Here is a 12933-nt window from a genome sequence, read left to right as displayed (position 1 = left end):
TGCATTTGCCAGAAAAGAATCTTTTTAGGACGGTCATACTCTGTTCAGTGTGTATCGTGCAAGGGATGGTTGCATCGGACAGGTTGTTCTGGGCTTGATCCCAAAACCCGACGTCCACGTAACTTTTATAAATCTTTTGTGGCTCCTTGCTGCTCACGCCCAAGGGCGTCCCGTAGTCTACGCCTAAGCGTATCCCCACTACCTTCCAGCAGCTTCGCTGCTCAGCAAGCCTCAACAAATACCCGCTGCTGCTCGCGCCCCACGGCGCCAACAACTCAAACAGCTGATACCACTCATAACTACTACCTTCGTAGTAGAGCTGGTAGCAATGCTGAGCATCAACCCCTGCCCCCGTCTTCTTCTCCCCCCCCCCCTCTTTTCGTGCAGGTCAGGGAAACAGACTCTTAGTCCCTGCCTCCGTTTGCACCGTCTGCCAGCACAGAATATATAGGTTTGCGACATCCGCTCAATGCAGCTCCTGCCTTGGGTGGTGCCACTTTCCTAGATGTTCTGGTCTCCGCGACGGCAACCCCTCGACGGGTTTCATCGCGCCATGTTTCCAGGACGCAAACCCAAATCATCCGGGTACCCCAATACTTGCCCAAGGGCGCCCAGTCCCAAGGCAACAACAGCAATTGCATCCTGGCCTTCCACAACCTAGGCGTAGTCACCCCTCACTTACCCCTAGAGAGGCGGCATGCACTTCAGAATTCTGCAGTTCAACTGTAATGGACTAACTGGGAAGATTACGGAGATAGTCGATTTCATGAAGCGGCACAACATCCGCATTGCTGCGATTCAAGAGACTAAACTCACAGCAAGATCTGCATTGCAGACGTGCTCTGGTTATAATGTCCACAGGAAAGACCGCGAGAGCGGAAATGGAGGCGGCCTCGCGTTTATTATACACCACTATGTGCAATATCATATATTTGATCCTGGTATCGCCGCAGTGACAATGTCTTAGAACGTCAAGGCCTATCTGTCCGGTCAGGCGATGCAAATCTAGAAATCATCAACATCTACATCCCTCCTGTCACCTGTTGCCCCAGTGGATACCGCCCTAATATCGAGGCCTTACTCACTGGCAACAATCGCATTATCTTAGGCGATTTCAATGCCCATCACGACCTATGGCATTCAAACTTGCGGGCGGACAGTAGGGGTGAGATGTTGGCGGATCAAATAGACGAAACGACGTTCTGCACAATAAACGGAGACGCCCCCACACGTATGGTAGGAAGCTGTCATAGCTCGCCAGATATTTCAATCGTGAGCGCAGAACTCGTAAACTGCGTCAACTGGCAGCCGATGGTAACATTGGCATCCGACCACCTGCCCATACTTATTTCGTTCGAGCGTACCGCCGACTTCATCGTCACCGAAAAACGCACTTTCATAAACTTCAAAAAAGGAAAGTGGGAAGAATATAAATCTGCAACAGACCGCAGCTTTGCTGCCCTCCCTATCCCGACTGATGCCCGCCAAGGGGAGCGTGCCTTCCGTAAGGTCATTGAATCCGCCACGGCACATTTTATTCCCGCCGGGAGAATTCCCGAAATCCGGCCCACTTCCCGGCGGAGGCCGCGAGCTTAGCGAGGGAACGCGACCTTATAAGACAGCTTGATCCAGGCGACCCCCAAATAAGCGATATAAACCAACGCATCAGATTGCTTGTGGACGAACACAAGCGGGCGAAATGGGAAGAGCACCTAAGAGGTTGTAACCTCTCTACCGGTGTAGGTAAACTTTGGTCCACCGTAAAGTCCCTATCGAATCCGACTAAGCACAAAGACAAAGTTTCCATCGCCTTTGGCGATAAGGTGCTGTCGGATGCGAAAAAATGCGCGAGCGCTTTCTGCCGACAATATATAATGCATCCTACGGTCGACAAAGATAGACGGAGAGCCAATAGACACGCACATAAACACAAACTCAGCGCGTCACCAATTACCATCACCGCTAGAGAGGTTGAGGACGCCATTGGTCGCGCTAAACCATCCAAAGCAGTGGGCCCAGACGGCATAGCCATGCCGATGCTTAAAAACCTAGGGAAAGAGGGTTTCAAATATTTAGCGCATGTCTTCAACCTGTCTCTTTCCACCTTTGTCATACCCGAGAAATGGAAAATGGCCAAGGTGGTCCCGCTACTAAAGCCTGGGAAACCAGCTAACGTAGGTGAGTCATATCGTCCGATATCTCTCCTATCGCCAGTGGCAAAGACGCTTGAAGCCATTTTGCTCCCTTATTTCCAAGCACATTTGCAGCTAGCCCCTCATCAGCATGGCTTCAGAAAACTCCATAGCACTACCTCCGCGCTAAATGTCATTAGCACCCAGATAAATTGCGGTTTGAATCAATATCCCCACCATAGAACAGTACTCGTAGCATTAGACCTATCAAAAGCTTTTGATACGGTCAACCATGGCTCGTTACTGCAAGACCTGGAAGGGTCTACCCTTCCCCCATGTCTTAAAAGGTGGACCGCAAATTATCTGGGTGGTCGGCAGGCATCGGTGCAATTCAGAAACGAAACATCAAAACAGAGGAGAATTAAACAAGGGGTGCCACAGGGTGGTGTCCTATCCCCGCTTTTGTTTAATTTCTACATATCTAAGCTACCTTCACCACCGGAAGGAGTCACAATCGTTTCCTACGCCGATGACTGCACAATAATGGCCACAGGCCCAGGCCCAAAGATCGATGATCTATTCAATAAAATAAACGGCTATCTCCCTGATCTCTCCAGTTTTTTCGCCTCGCGAAACCTGGCATTGTCACCGACTAAATCTTCCGCGACCTTATTTACAACATGGACGCCCCAAATGTCGACCATATTGAACATCCACGTCGATGGCACTACGCTACCGACTGTCCTACATCCCAAAATCTTGGGTGTGACGTTTGATCAGGATCTACATTTTGGTGCGCACGCAACCGCAATTGTTCCAAGAATTCAGAGCCGTAATAAAATCCTCAAATCCCTTGCTGGCAGTACCTGGGGAAAAGATAAAGAAACGCTCTTGACCACATACAAAGCAATTAGCCAGCCGATTACGTGCTACGCGTCACCCATATGGTCGCCAAGCCTAAAAACCACCCACTGGAAGAAACTACAGGCCTGCCAAAATACTGCTCTCAGAATCGCCACGGGCTGTCTTCTTATGTCCCCAGAACACCATCTGCATAATGAGGCGAAAATACTCCCCATCAGGGAGAGAAATGAGATGCTGACCAAACAGTTTCTGTTGAATACCCAGAAACCTGGGCATCCCAACAGACATCTGATTGACGAACCAGCACCGCCTAGGGGCCTAAGGAGTCATCTACGTAAGCATTTTGAGGAAATACGGCACCTGAGAACCCAGCCGTATGAAGCGGAAAAACACAAGCAGGCCCTTGGTGAACTCCATAGACAGGTGTCGGACCTTTATGTCGGGAATTGCCCGGTGAATCCAGTGCTTGAAGAAAAATATCAAGAACTCGTAGAAGAGGAACACATACTCCCCAGGGAAACGCGTGTCACTCTTGCTCAACTTCGTTCTGGATACTGTAACAGGTTAAACTCTTACCTATCCGAATCAACCCCGACATACAAAATGTATGCCCTGCTTGCAATGTGTCCCCACATGACACCAACCATCTCTTTAATTGTAATGTGGAACCAACGCCTCTAACACCCCTTTCCTTATGGTCCACCCCTGTTGAAACGGCAAGTTTCCTTGGACTCCCGTTAGAGGATATTGATGACAATTTGTGATCGGTCGGGGCTATTAGGTGGGGCGAGCATTGCTATAACAACAACAACAACTGCCAAATTACAGCTTGCAAAAGATTTAAATTACCTTCTTTTAAAAGTGGGCGGTGCCACGCCCATTGTCCAAGATTTTACTAATTTTCTATTTTGCGTCATAAGTTCAACTCATCTACCAAGTTTCGTCGCTTTATCGGTTTTTTGTAATGAATTATCGCACTTTTTCGGTTTTTCGAAATTTTCGATATCGAAAAAGTGAGCGTGGTTATAGTCCGATATCGTTCATTTTAAATAGCGATCTGAGATGAGTGCTCAGGAACCTACATACCAAATTTCATCAAGATACCTAAAAATTTACTCAAGTTATCGTGTTAACGGACGGACGGACGGACATGGCTCAATCAAATTTTTTTTCGATCCTGATTATTTTGATATATAAAAGTCTATATCTATCTCGATTCCTTTATATATGTACAACCAACAGTTATCCAATCAAACTTAATATACTCTGTGAGCTCTGCTCAACTGAGTATAATAACAAACTTAATAAAATACAGTCCATTAAAATAATAATTTATAAAATTATAAATTTAAAAAATGCTTGGTTGTAATGGGCTTTGAACCCGCAACCCCAAACGTTTGAGTCGGGTACGTCATCCACTGTGCCACGACTAATACGCCTACAAATTAATTAAATTACTCCCTTATAACTCACATTAAACTGCTCGCCCTTAAATGCCCCACGCTTAGCTAAGTTTGTATCTGATTTTTTTTCTTTTTTTTTGATTTTAAGCAATTAAACGAATAGTCATTTCATTTATTTTATTTCTAATGTTAACATACATACTTAGCACTTAGTAAAAACAAAGTTTGTACCTGAATTTTTTTAATTTTTGTGATTTTAGCAATTAAACGGATAGTCATTTCATTTATTTTATCTCAAATTTTAACATACATACTTAGCACTTAGTAAAAACAATTAAATGAATTAATTTGCTTTTACAAATCGTTTTTTCTTAATATTTACGTGGAATTAATTAGAGAGTGTTTTATTTGGTCTCTTATTGTTTGACCAATTGTGGTAAGATGGTTGGCTTCGCCTGGGTCAACATCGCTGAGAAAAACTGAATTAAGCATGAAAACAATTACCAGCAGGATGGCCTTGTGGTTAAAGGCTACTGCAGTTTCACCATGTGATTAACGGTTCGAAAAAACATAATAATTGAAAATTCAATTATTATAAGCCGGTGTTAAGCTCATGAATTCTTAAATATAAGTATAAACTGAACACACCATTAAACAAACATACATAAATCGCTGATTTGGTCTGATTCATATCTTCGTACGTTGTAATCAATTTTGAACTGTATGCAGATATTATGTAAAGCTGCACACACATTGGCAAATCGTGCCACTTTTGCAGGATGGTATCTACCCCTATTGCCATACCCTAAAATTCTCCAACGTCCTTTAAAAATACCAATGGTACGTTCGATGATACATGTTGCTTTTGAGTGTACATCATTAAATGCGGATTCACTGGAGCCATCGGCGGGGTTTCGGTAAGGCGTTATGCACCACGCCTCTAGTGGATAGCCAGAATCACCTGTTGAAATGAAAATTGTCATTACAATAGTAATATTAACCACAAAGCATACACTGTCGTACCTAAAAGCCACGCATTGCTCCGCCTATTAATTTCAAACCTCTCTTGCAATATTCGTCGTTGATCTGAATGCCTCCAAACGAAGGAATCATGAGCCGCATCACCGTACTGACAGTTGATTGCCAAAATTTATTAGGTGTGATCGCACATCTGCCAAAATATTTATATAGTTAGTACAAAGAATAAAGAATAAATAAATGAGCAACAACTCACTATCATAGCGTTGATACTATGGTAACCTTTCCTATTAAAGTACATATGCTCATCCACAGATGGTCTTTGTAAGCCGATGTGTGTGCCATCAATGCAACCGATGATTGTAAAAGTAGATATTCAATTAAAAAACTTATTTAATAAATGTAATTGAACGTTTGCCTACCTCCAGGTATTTTGTATTTATGCATAAACCATTGCTTGCATTCCGAAGTTTCGTTTAAATGAAATTGTATAATTTATGGACACAACTTGTTCTCCATTTCGAGAATAACGTGGGATGTTATCTTTGACACAGTGCTCTGGCACATTCCAACCAAATAATCACTGCCGACACAATGCTGATACCCGCCACTTCCTAGAAGAGAAAGTGTGGCAGCTAGTTGTAGAACTGGGGGCACCGCTTTTGCATCCGACTGCTTCAAAATTAAGGCATGAAGTACAAACTGGAAAGCCTCTTTAGATAATCTAAATCGTTTCAAGGATCTGCAGAACACACATTTTTGTATACTTGTTAAACTTTATTTGCCACATACTTACGCAGTTTGTGGTAAAGCTAAAGGATCACTTTTATCTCTAAGTAGCCTCCGTGCTACTGTTTAATCTTCCTCACTATCACTTGAACTTATATAGAAAAGTAAGTGCACATCCATTTTGAAATTTCGTTTGTTTATAAAAATTTTTAAATATTTGGACATTTCCACATCTATTGTGACATAAAAATAAAATCCACAGTGATGTGGACCTTAACCTTTGTGAAATAAGAATGAATTACGATACGATAGCTTTCGTATGTGGTAATGCCAAGCGACCAAACGTCTGACGTATCACGTAATTGTCTTTCGTATAGTTTTCGATCCGTGATCGTATGTGGCGATTCGGGCCCTGAATTCATCGTCCAGTTCCGAACAAGCAAGAACAAGAAAAATGTAAAATTTGTTCTGAATTGAAAGATAAATCCAGCCTAAGAAAATTATATACTAATGTGTCACTTATGTATTTATCTCATTTACTTTTTTATTTTCTTTCAGGAGTAAATATGTCTTTATAAATTCGTTTTCTACACTCCCATTTAAATTTTTTTCCGCAAAATCTTGGCGACGAATGTGACGAGCATGACGAAAGGTTTCACCAGCAAATGAAAACAAGTAAGGAAGGCTAAGTTCGGGTGTAACCGAACATTACATACTCAGTTGAGAGCTGTGGAGACAACGTAAGGGAAAATTACCATGTTGTAAAAAGAACCTAGGGTAACCCTGTGGCTGAGCGACTGTCGCAGTCGTCCGCAGTCAACCATATTTTTCTTTCCAACAAAATGAATTTAAATGAATTTATCTTGAAATTTAATTGAATTATTGAATTTATATGTACTTTTATTTGTAAGCTACATACATATAAACATGTATACTAGAATTATTTATACATTGAATATGTATAGCCATCATAATCCTTAATAGTCATCACTTATAATCATCAGTTGAGGTAAGTTTTATACCAATTTGTATTTCGCCCCTCTGGCAACCCCAACTGATGAGTTGACAGTTGACATGTACGTACATATGTACATATATATATACAATATTTGACATTTTTGCTTTACATTATTAATTCGAAGAATTTAACTACCCCGGTTGTGACTTTGTTTTATCTTCTTAAATTTTAAGCATAAAGAAATTGAAATTATAAAAGAATACAATTTATTGAATATTCGCCAAATTTGTGAAATCGTGTTACTTAATTCGTTGTCACATAAGTAAGTTCCAAGCGTGCGCACTTAAGCGAAATTTATAGAAACTCCGGTTCACATAAAGTGTCAAGGATTATTAAATCCGTGCATACCCATAAAAAAGGTGAACGTTACAGGATCCACCAAATGATCGAGTGCCACCGCCATCACCACATTACCCATCACATCGCCATCACCGCATTCGCAGCAGCCAACCACATTCAAAAAAGGAAGGTAAATTTGTATTGCCAGCTCCCTTTAACAGTGGTCCTTCGACGCCACTAAGGAACCAGCGACACAATAAGTACCCATTTTCCAAAAAATTGTGAGTATTAAATGCGATTTAATACACCCCCACACAAGAAATATATTTAAAATCGGAAAAAGTAAGGCAATTTGATCCTCAAAAAATTATTATTTCCCGCCAAAAGTTATAATTTCCCGCCAAAACTTGCACATACCATTTCGTATATATACATATATATATATATATATACAGCAATAACCCCATATTGCAAAACTCAGTACGGTATACGTGCAAAGAAAAATTACGAAAAACTCGAATAATTAGCTACAGTGGGTACACTTGCAAAAATTATCCCTCAAATTTATTGCGACAAATCTCAACATATTTTAAAATTTTCTCAAGTTGAACTGAAATATCCCTTGTCCTCAATTAAATATATAATAAGAAAAACTAAGCTAGATACAATGGGCACGTATATCGATTTTACATCTCAAATATTTTTTCGGCATTAGATGTGTATACCGCTCTAAAAATATTTAATCTCTTTTAAATCGACACAGTGTCATCCCTTGCTGATTATCAAAGCACAGTTTTCTTATTTATCCTCAATTGAATTAATAAAAAACGCAAGCAAACTTTCTCGGTTTCCTCATTTGCGTATACACATATATACGGATATATAAAAGAAAGAATACGACATAAGCGGTGAAATAAAATCTCGCGCACAGTGGTACAAGAGTGGTGCGGTGCGTGTAATAGCACTTTTCTCGCATTAAATTTGCACGCTATAAATTCTCAATCCCCATTAAGAATTTCGATAAGCTACTAATTTCTCTCTCCTCAAAGCCTCTACAGTCCAACAAATCGAAGCTAAATAAGACTCCTCTAAGTCACACCGAAAACAAAAAAAGAACATTTTTGATAATCGCATACGAATTAATTTCCCGTATCAAAATTATAATAATTTACCCCAGAGATACTTTTTAATACGTATATATACATATATCTCACATAATTGTTCCCACGTATATTTAAACCACCCTCATGTACATATTAAATATAGTGCAAACGCAGCACAGTGGTAAAATTTGCTCAGTCTCACCCTCAAATAAATTTAACTTAAAAACTTTTTTTGGTTTTGAAAATTATTCTCTCTTGCTATTTAACGTGAATATTTAAACGTAACTCCCTCACATAGTTAAAAGCAAATACTCTATTAAAAAAAAAAGTTTTTTCTCTCTGAAGTTGAATTTTTGTTAATTCTCATTTGTAAACGTCATAAAATAAGCTCAAAAATGAGTGACGATGAAACCAAACAAAGTGGCTCCAAAACTCAAGGAGTTAAAAGATTTAAACTCTCGTCTGCCCCCAAAAAATTAATTTCCGAAACAGACAATTTCATGGAATATTGTGCTCGGTTTAGGTCGATGTCCCTCCAAGACAACACTAGTCTTCTCTCAACATAAAAAACTCGAATATAGAAAAATTCTGGAATCGAGTCCAACACGTCTTCGATAAAATTGTCGAAACCCCAGATCAGGAACTGCCCGAAGATTTTCCCACATCTGCTAACAGCAAATACAGATCCGTTCTAATAGCGTATGAAGACACAAAAGCCCAGATCGAAGACCAGTTTCAGTTGCTTAAACAAGCAAATTCTCCCGCGCCCCTACCGTCACACCAGGTCCACCCGATAACTCCGGTATTTCGCTGAAAATCCTCCCTGCGATACCGAAATATTTTATGGTGGTTATGAAAAATGGCCCTCATTTCGTGACATGTTCACAGCCGTTTACATTAACCATCCCAAACTCTCCCAAGCGCAAAAATTGTATCACCTCAGATACAAAACCCAAGGAAAGGCAGCTCAAAGAGTCAACCAATTTCCCTTGACTGATGACAACTTTGCCTTAGCGTGGGAAGCCCCAAAGTCTCAATACGAGAACAGAAGAGTTCTCGTAGATAACCAAATACGGGCCCTGATGAACTTAAAAACCATCACTACCGAAAACAGTGAGGATATACATAGGTTGCAATCGTCGGTAAATAAATGCCTACAAATTCTCGCTACGCAACAAGTATCCACAGATAACTGGGACCCCATACTCATTCATCTCGTGACCTCTATACACCCTGAAAATACAGTAACGTTATGGGAGCAGTCTCTGACTTCAAGAAGAGAACTTCCTAACTGGTCCCAAATGGACCAGTTCCTCACAACTCGATATGAAGTCGTAGAGCGAGTCGATCAATGGCGACCAAATAAATTTAAAGCCACCCCACAAGCTAGGCCATCATTTAAACCCCAGCAGTCGCATCCCTTTCAAAATAGATCGACCTCCCACACCCAGTCTCATATGACAGAGCAGCGGACAATGTACAAGTGCGCTATGTGTAAAACCTCATCTCACCCCCTTATAAGTTGCTTCAAATTTAAGAAGCTGTCGACCTCTGATCGCAGTTGTGAGAGAAAACAATATGTGTTTCAATTGCCTCTCTCAGTCACACATATTGAAAGACTGTTCCAGTACTCAAACTTGCAATCAATGTCAAGATCGGCACAACTCAGTTCTTCACGAAGACACATCTCAATTACCGAAAAGATAACCCTCACGATTGCAAAGGACAACCTCACAAGCCACAACCGCGAACTCCACAACCTCCTCCGGTAATACTCCCGATAAAGCGAATCCCCTGGATGAAAGCCCTTCATGCTCGCAGAAAATCCAAGTCCAATCGTTTTATTCCGAAAACGATTGTGAAATAATTTTACCCACGGCTATCGTACCCGTAGAGCATAAAGGATAAATTTTCAAACTCAGAGCTCTTGTAGATCAGGGATCTGAACGAACCTTTATCTCTACCAGAGCCCAAGATAGACTCAAACTCCCATTCAAACCCTCTAGATTTGAAATATCAGGGATGGGCGGCAAGGTAGTTCAGACCTCAAACAAATTGTGCTCTCTGACTTTGGTATCCCCCCGATTTTAAAACCAGAATAACTGCAGAGGCAATAGTATTACCCCGGCTAACAAAAATGCTCCCCTCGCTTAAGCTCACTAGAGAGCTTCAAGCAAAATGGGCACACCTCAACCTCGCAGACTCGAACTGTCACTCCCCCTCGCAAATAGATCTCGTCCTAGGCAGTGATGTAATACCGCAAATCATCCAAAATGGCGTCGATCATATGGAGGAAACCGGCTCCTATGAAAAATTTGACGGAGGTAAATGCCTCTCATTTTATCTTCCCCATCACGCAGTTATTAAGCCCGAGAAAAAGACATCAAAGGTGCGGGCCGTGTTTAACGCCTCAAATAAGTCGGCATCTGGGCATGCGCTTAACGACGTTCTTTATACCGGCCCTACCCTCCAGCCCGATCTGATGCTTCTGATTCTCAAGTGGCGGACATACCAGTTTGTGTTCAACGGAGACGTAGAAAAAATTTACCGTCAAATCATAATGCATGAAGACGACAGAGACTATCAGAGGATCGTCTTTCGCTCATCTCCGAGCGACCCCATAAAAGACTATCGTCTGAAAACAGTCACATTTGGTGTGAACTGTGCCCCCTACCTCGCCATACGTACTCTTCACCAACTGGCCAAAGATGTAGCAGAAATTTTCCCCAAAGCCGTCCCTGTCTTGACCAAAGAAACATATGTAGATGACATTCTCTCTGGCAGCCATGAAATTCTCTCGGCTGAAATATTTCCCCAAGTTATCCAAGTGTTTGATTTCCATTACGGAAAATAACGGCCAATCACCCCAGTATAATAAAAAACATCAAAGAAGAGGACTTGCTAGACACCAATCTTTTGGAATTCGAGAAAGCAAGCAACACCAAAACTCTCGGCATACAGTGGAACGGCCTAACCGACACGTTTTCGTATACAGTGGACTCAATACCCCTCTCGTCCGCTAGTACGAAACGACAAATCCTCTCCTCGGTCGCAAAACTTTTTGACCCCGCAGGGTGGCTTACGCCGATTATGATTCAGGCCAAGATTTTACTCGAAGAGTTATGGATAGACGGAACCGGCTGGGACGAACCAGTGAAGCCCCTCCGCTCATTAAATGGACGCAGTTCGCAAAAAATTTACCCAACATCTCAGACATAAAGATACCTCGATGGGTTGACTACATCCCGAACCAGCAGGTTGAACTGCATGGCTTCTGCGATGCGTCAGAAAAGGCATATTGCGCTACTATATATCTGCGAACAACCCACGGTGCCACCACGTCGTCTCACCTTCTGGTCGCTAAAGGCAAGGTTGCCCCTCTTCGCACTACCAGTCTTCCAAGACTAGAACTATGTGCAGCTCTACTCCTTGCCCGACTAATCGCCGTCGTACAATCCCATCTCGAACTCTCCCTTAAAAATCTTTACATGTGGTCTGACTCGGAAATTGTGTTAGCATGGCTCGAAAAGCCTCCCCACGCTTGGAAAACTTTCGTATCCAATCGAACAGCTGAAATTATGGATCTCGTCGGAAGCGCCTCCTGGAAGCATGTAGGCAGTCGTGACAATCCAGAAGATTTGGGCACAAGAGGATGCAAACCCATGGACTTGACAAATTCCTCGCTATGGTGGAATGGGCCTGCGTGGCTGACCCAGCCCCCCGAAGCCTGGCCAAAACCATCTACCCGCAGCATCGACCCGCCTGAAATACGCCGAGTCGAAGCACTACACTCAGCTGACGATGACCCCGATGAGTTGGATCGATTTTCCTCTTTTCATCGCGCCCTCAGGGTCATGGCATATGCCTTCAGGTTCATTAATAATCTCAAGGACCGAATTCGAGGCATTAAACCCGCTTACACTCCCTCTCTGTCTCATGAATATCTCCGCAAAACGAAAAATAAACTTGTGACGTTAACGCAAACTAGATATTTTCCTCGCGAAAGAGCATGCTTAGAAAATGCAAAACCAATTGATAAAAGAAGCTCTCTACCAACCCTCAACCCATACCTCGATGAAAACGGGCTCCTCAGGGTTCATGGTAGATTAGTTCACTCGACGTTGACTTAAAATGAAAAATATCCCGTTATTATATCAGAAAAATCTAGATTCGCTGTCCTCTATATACAGTACCTCCACGGACTTCTCCTCCACGCCGAAATACGGCTCATGCCGCAATGCCTCAGAGAGGATCTCTATATTCCACTACTCAAACCCCTCATAAAGAGATGCATCCATCAGTGCAAAACTTGTACCCTCCACAAGCAGCAAATGCGATCGCAAATCATGGCGGCCTTGCCCCCGGAACGATGCACATACGCTCCGCCTTTCACCACTACCGGTGTCGACTTTGCGGGGCCTTTTCAA

The 12933-nt window shown here is 42.3% G+C and overlaps 2 protein-coding genes across 10 annotated transcripts in view; one reads left to right on the top strand and one right to left on the bottom strand.

Moving 5' to 3' along the window:
- Positions 1 to 12933, bottom strand: part of LOC137237037 (striatin-3-like) — a 636631-nt gene that overhangs the window by 399682 nt on the left and 224016 nt on the right. The gene's annotated exons all lie outside the window — the stretch shown is intronic.
- The window catches only part of Cad86C (Cadherin 86C), a 2678031-nt gene that overhangs the window by 2599068 nt on the left and 66030 nt on the right, over positions 1 to 12933 (top strand). The gene's annotated exons all lie outside the window — the stretch shown is intronic.

Source organism: Eurosta solidaginis, chromosome 1, assembly GCF_040869045.1.
Source record: "Eurosta solidaginis isolate ZX-2024a chromosome 1, ASM4086904v1, whole genome shotgun sequence".
NCBI lineage: Eukaryota > Metazoa > Arthropoda > Insecta > Diptera > Tephritidae > Eurosta > Eurosta solidaginis.
This window is presented reverse-complemented; position numbering and strand designations above follow the sequence as displayed.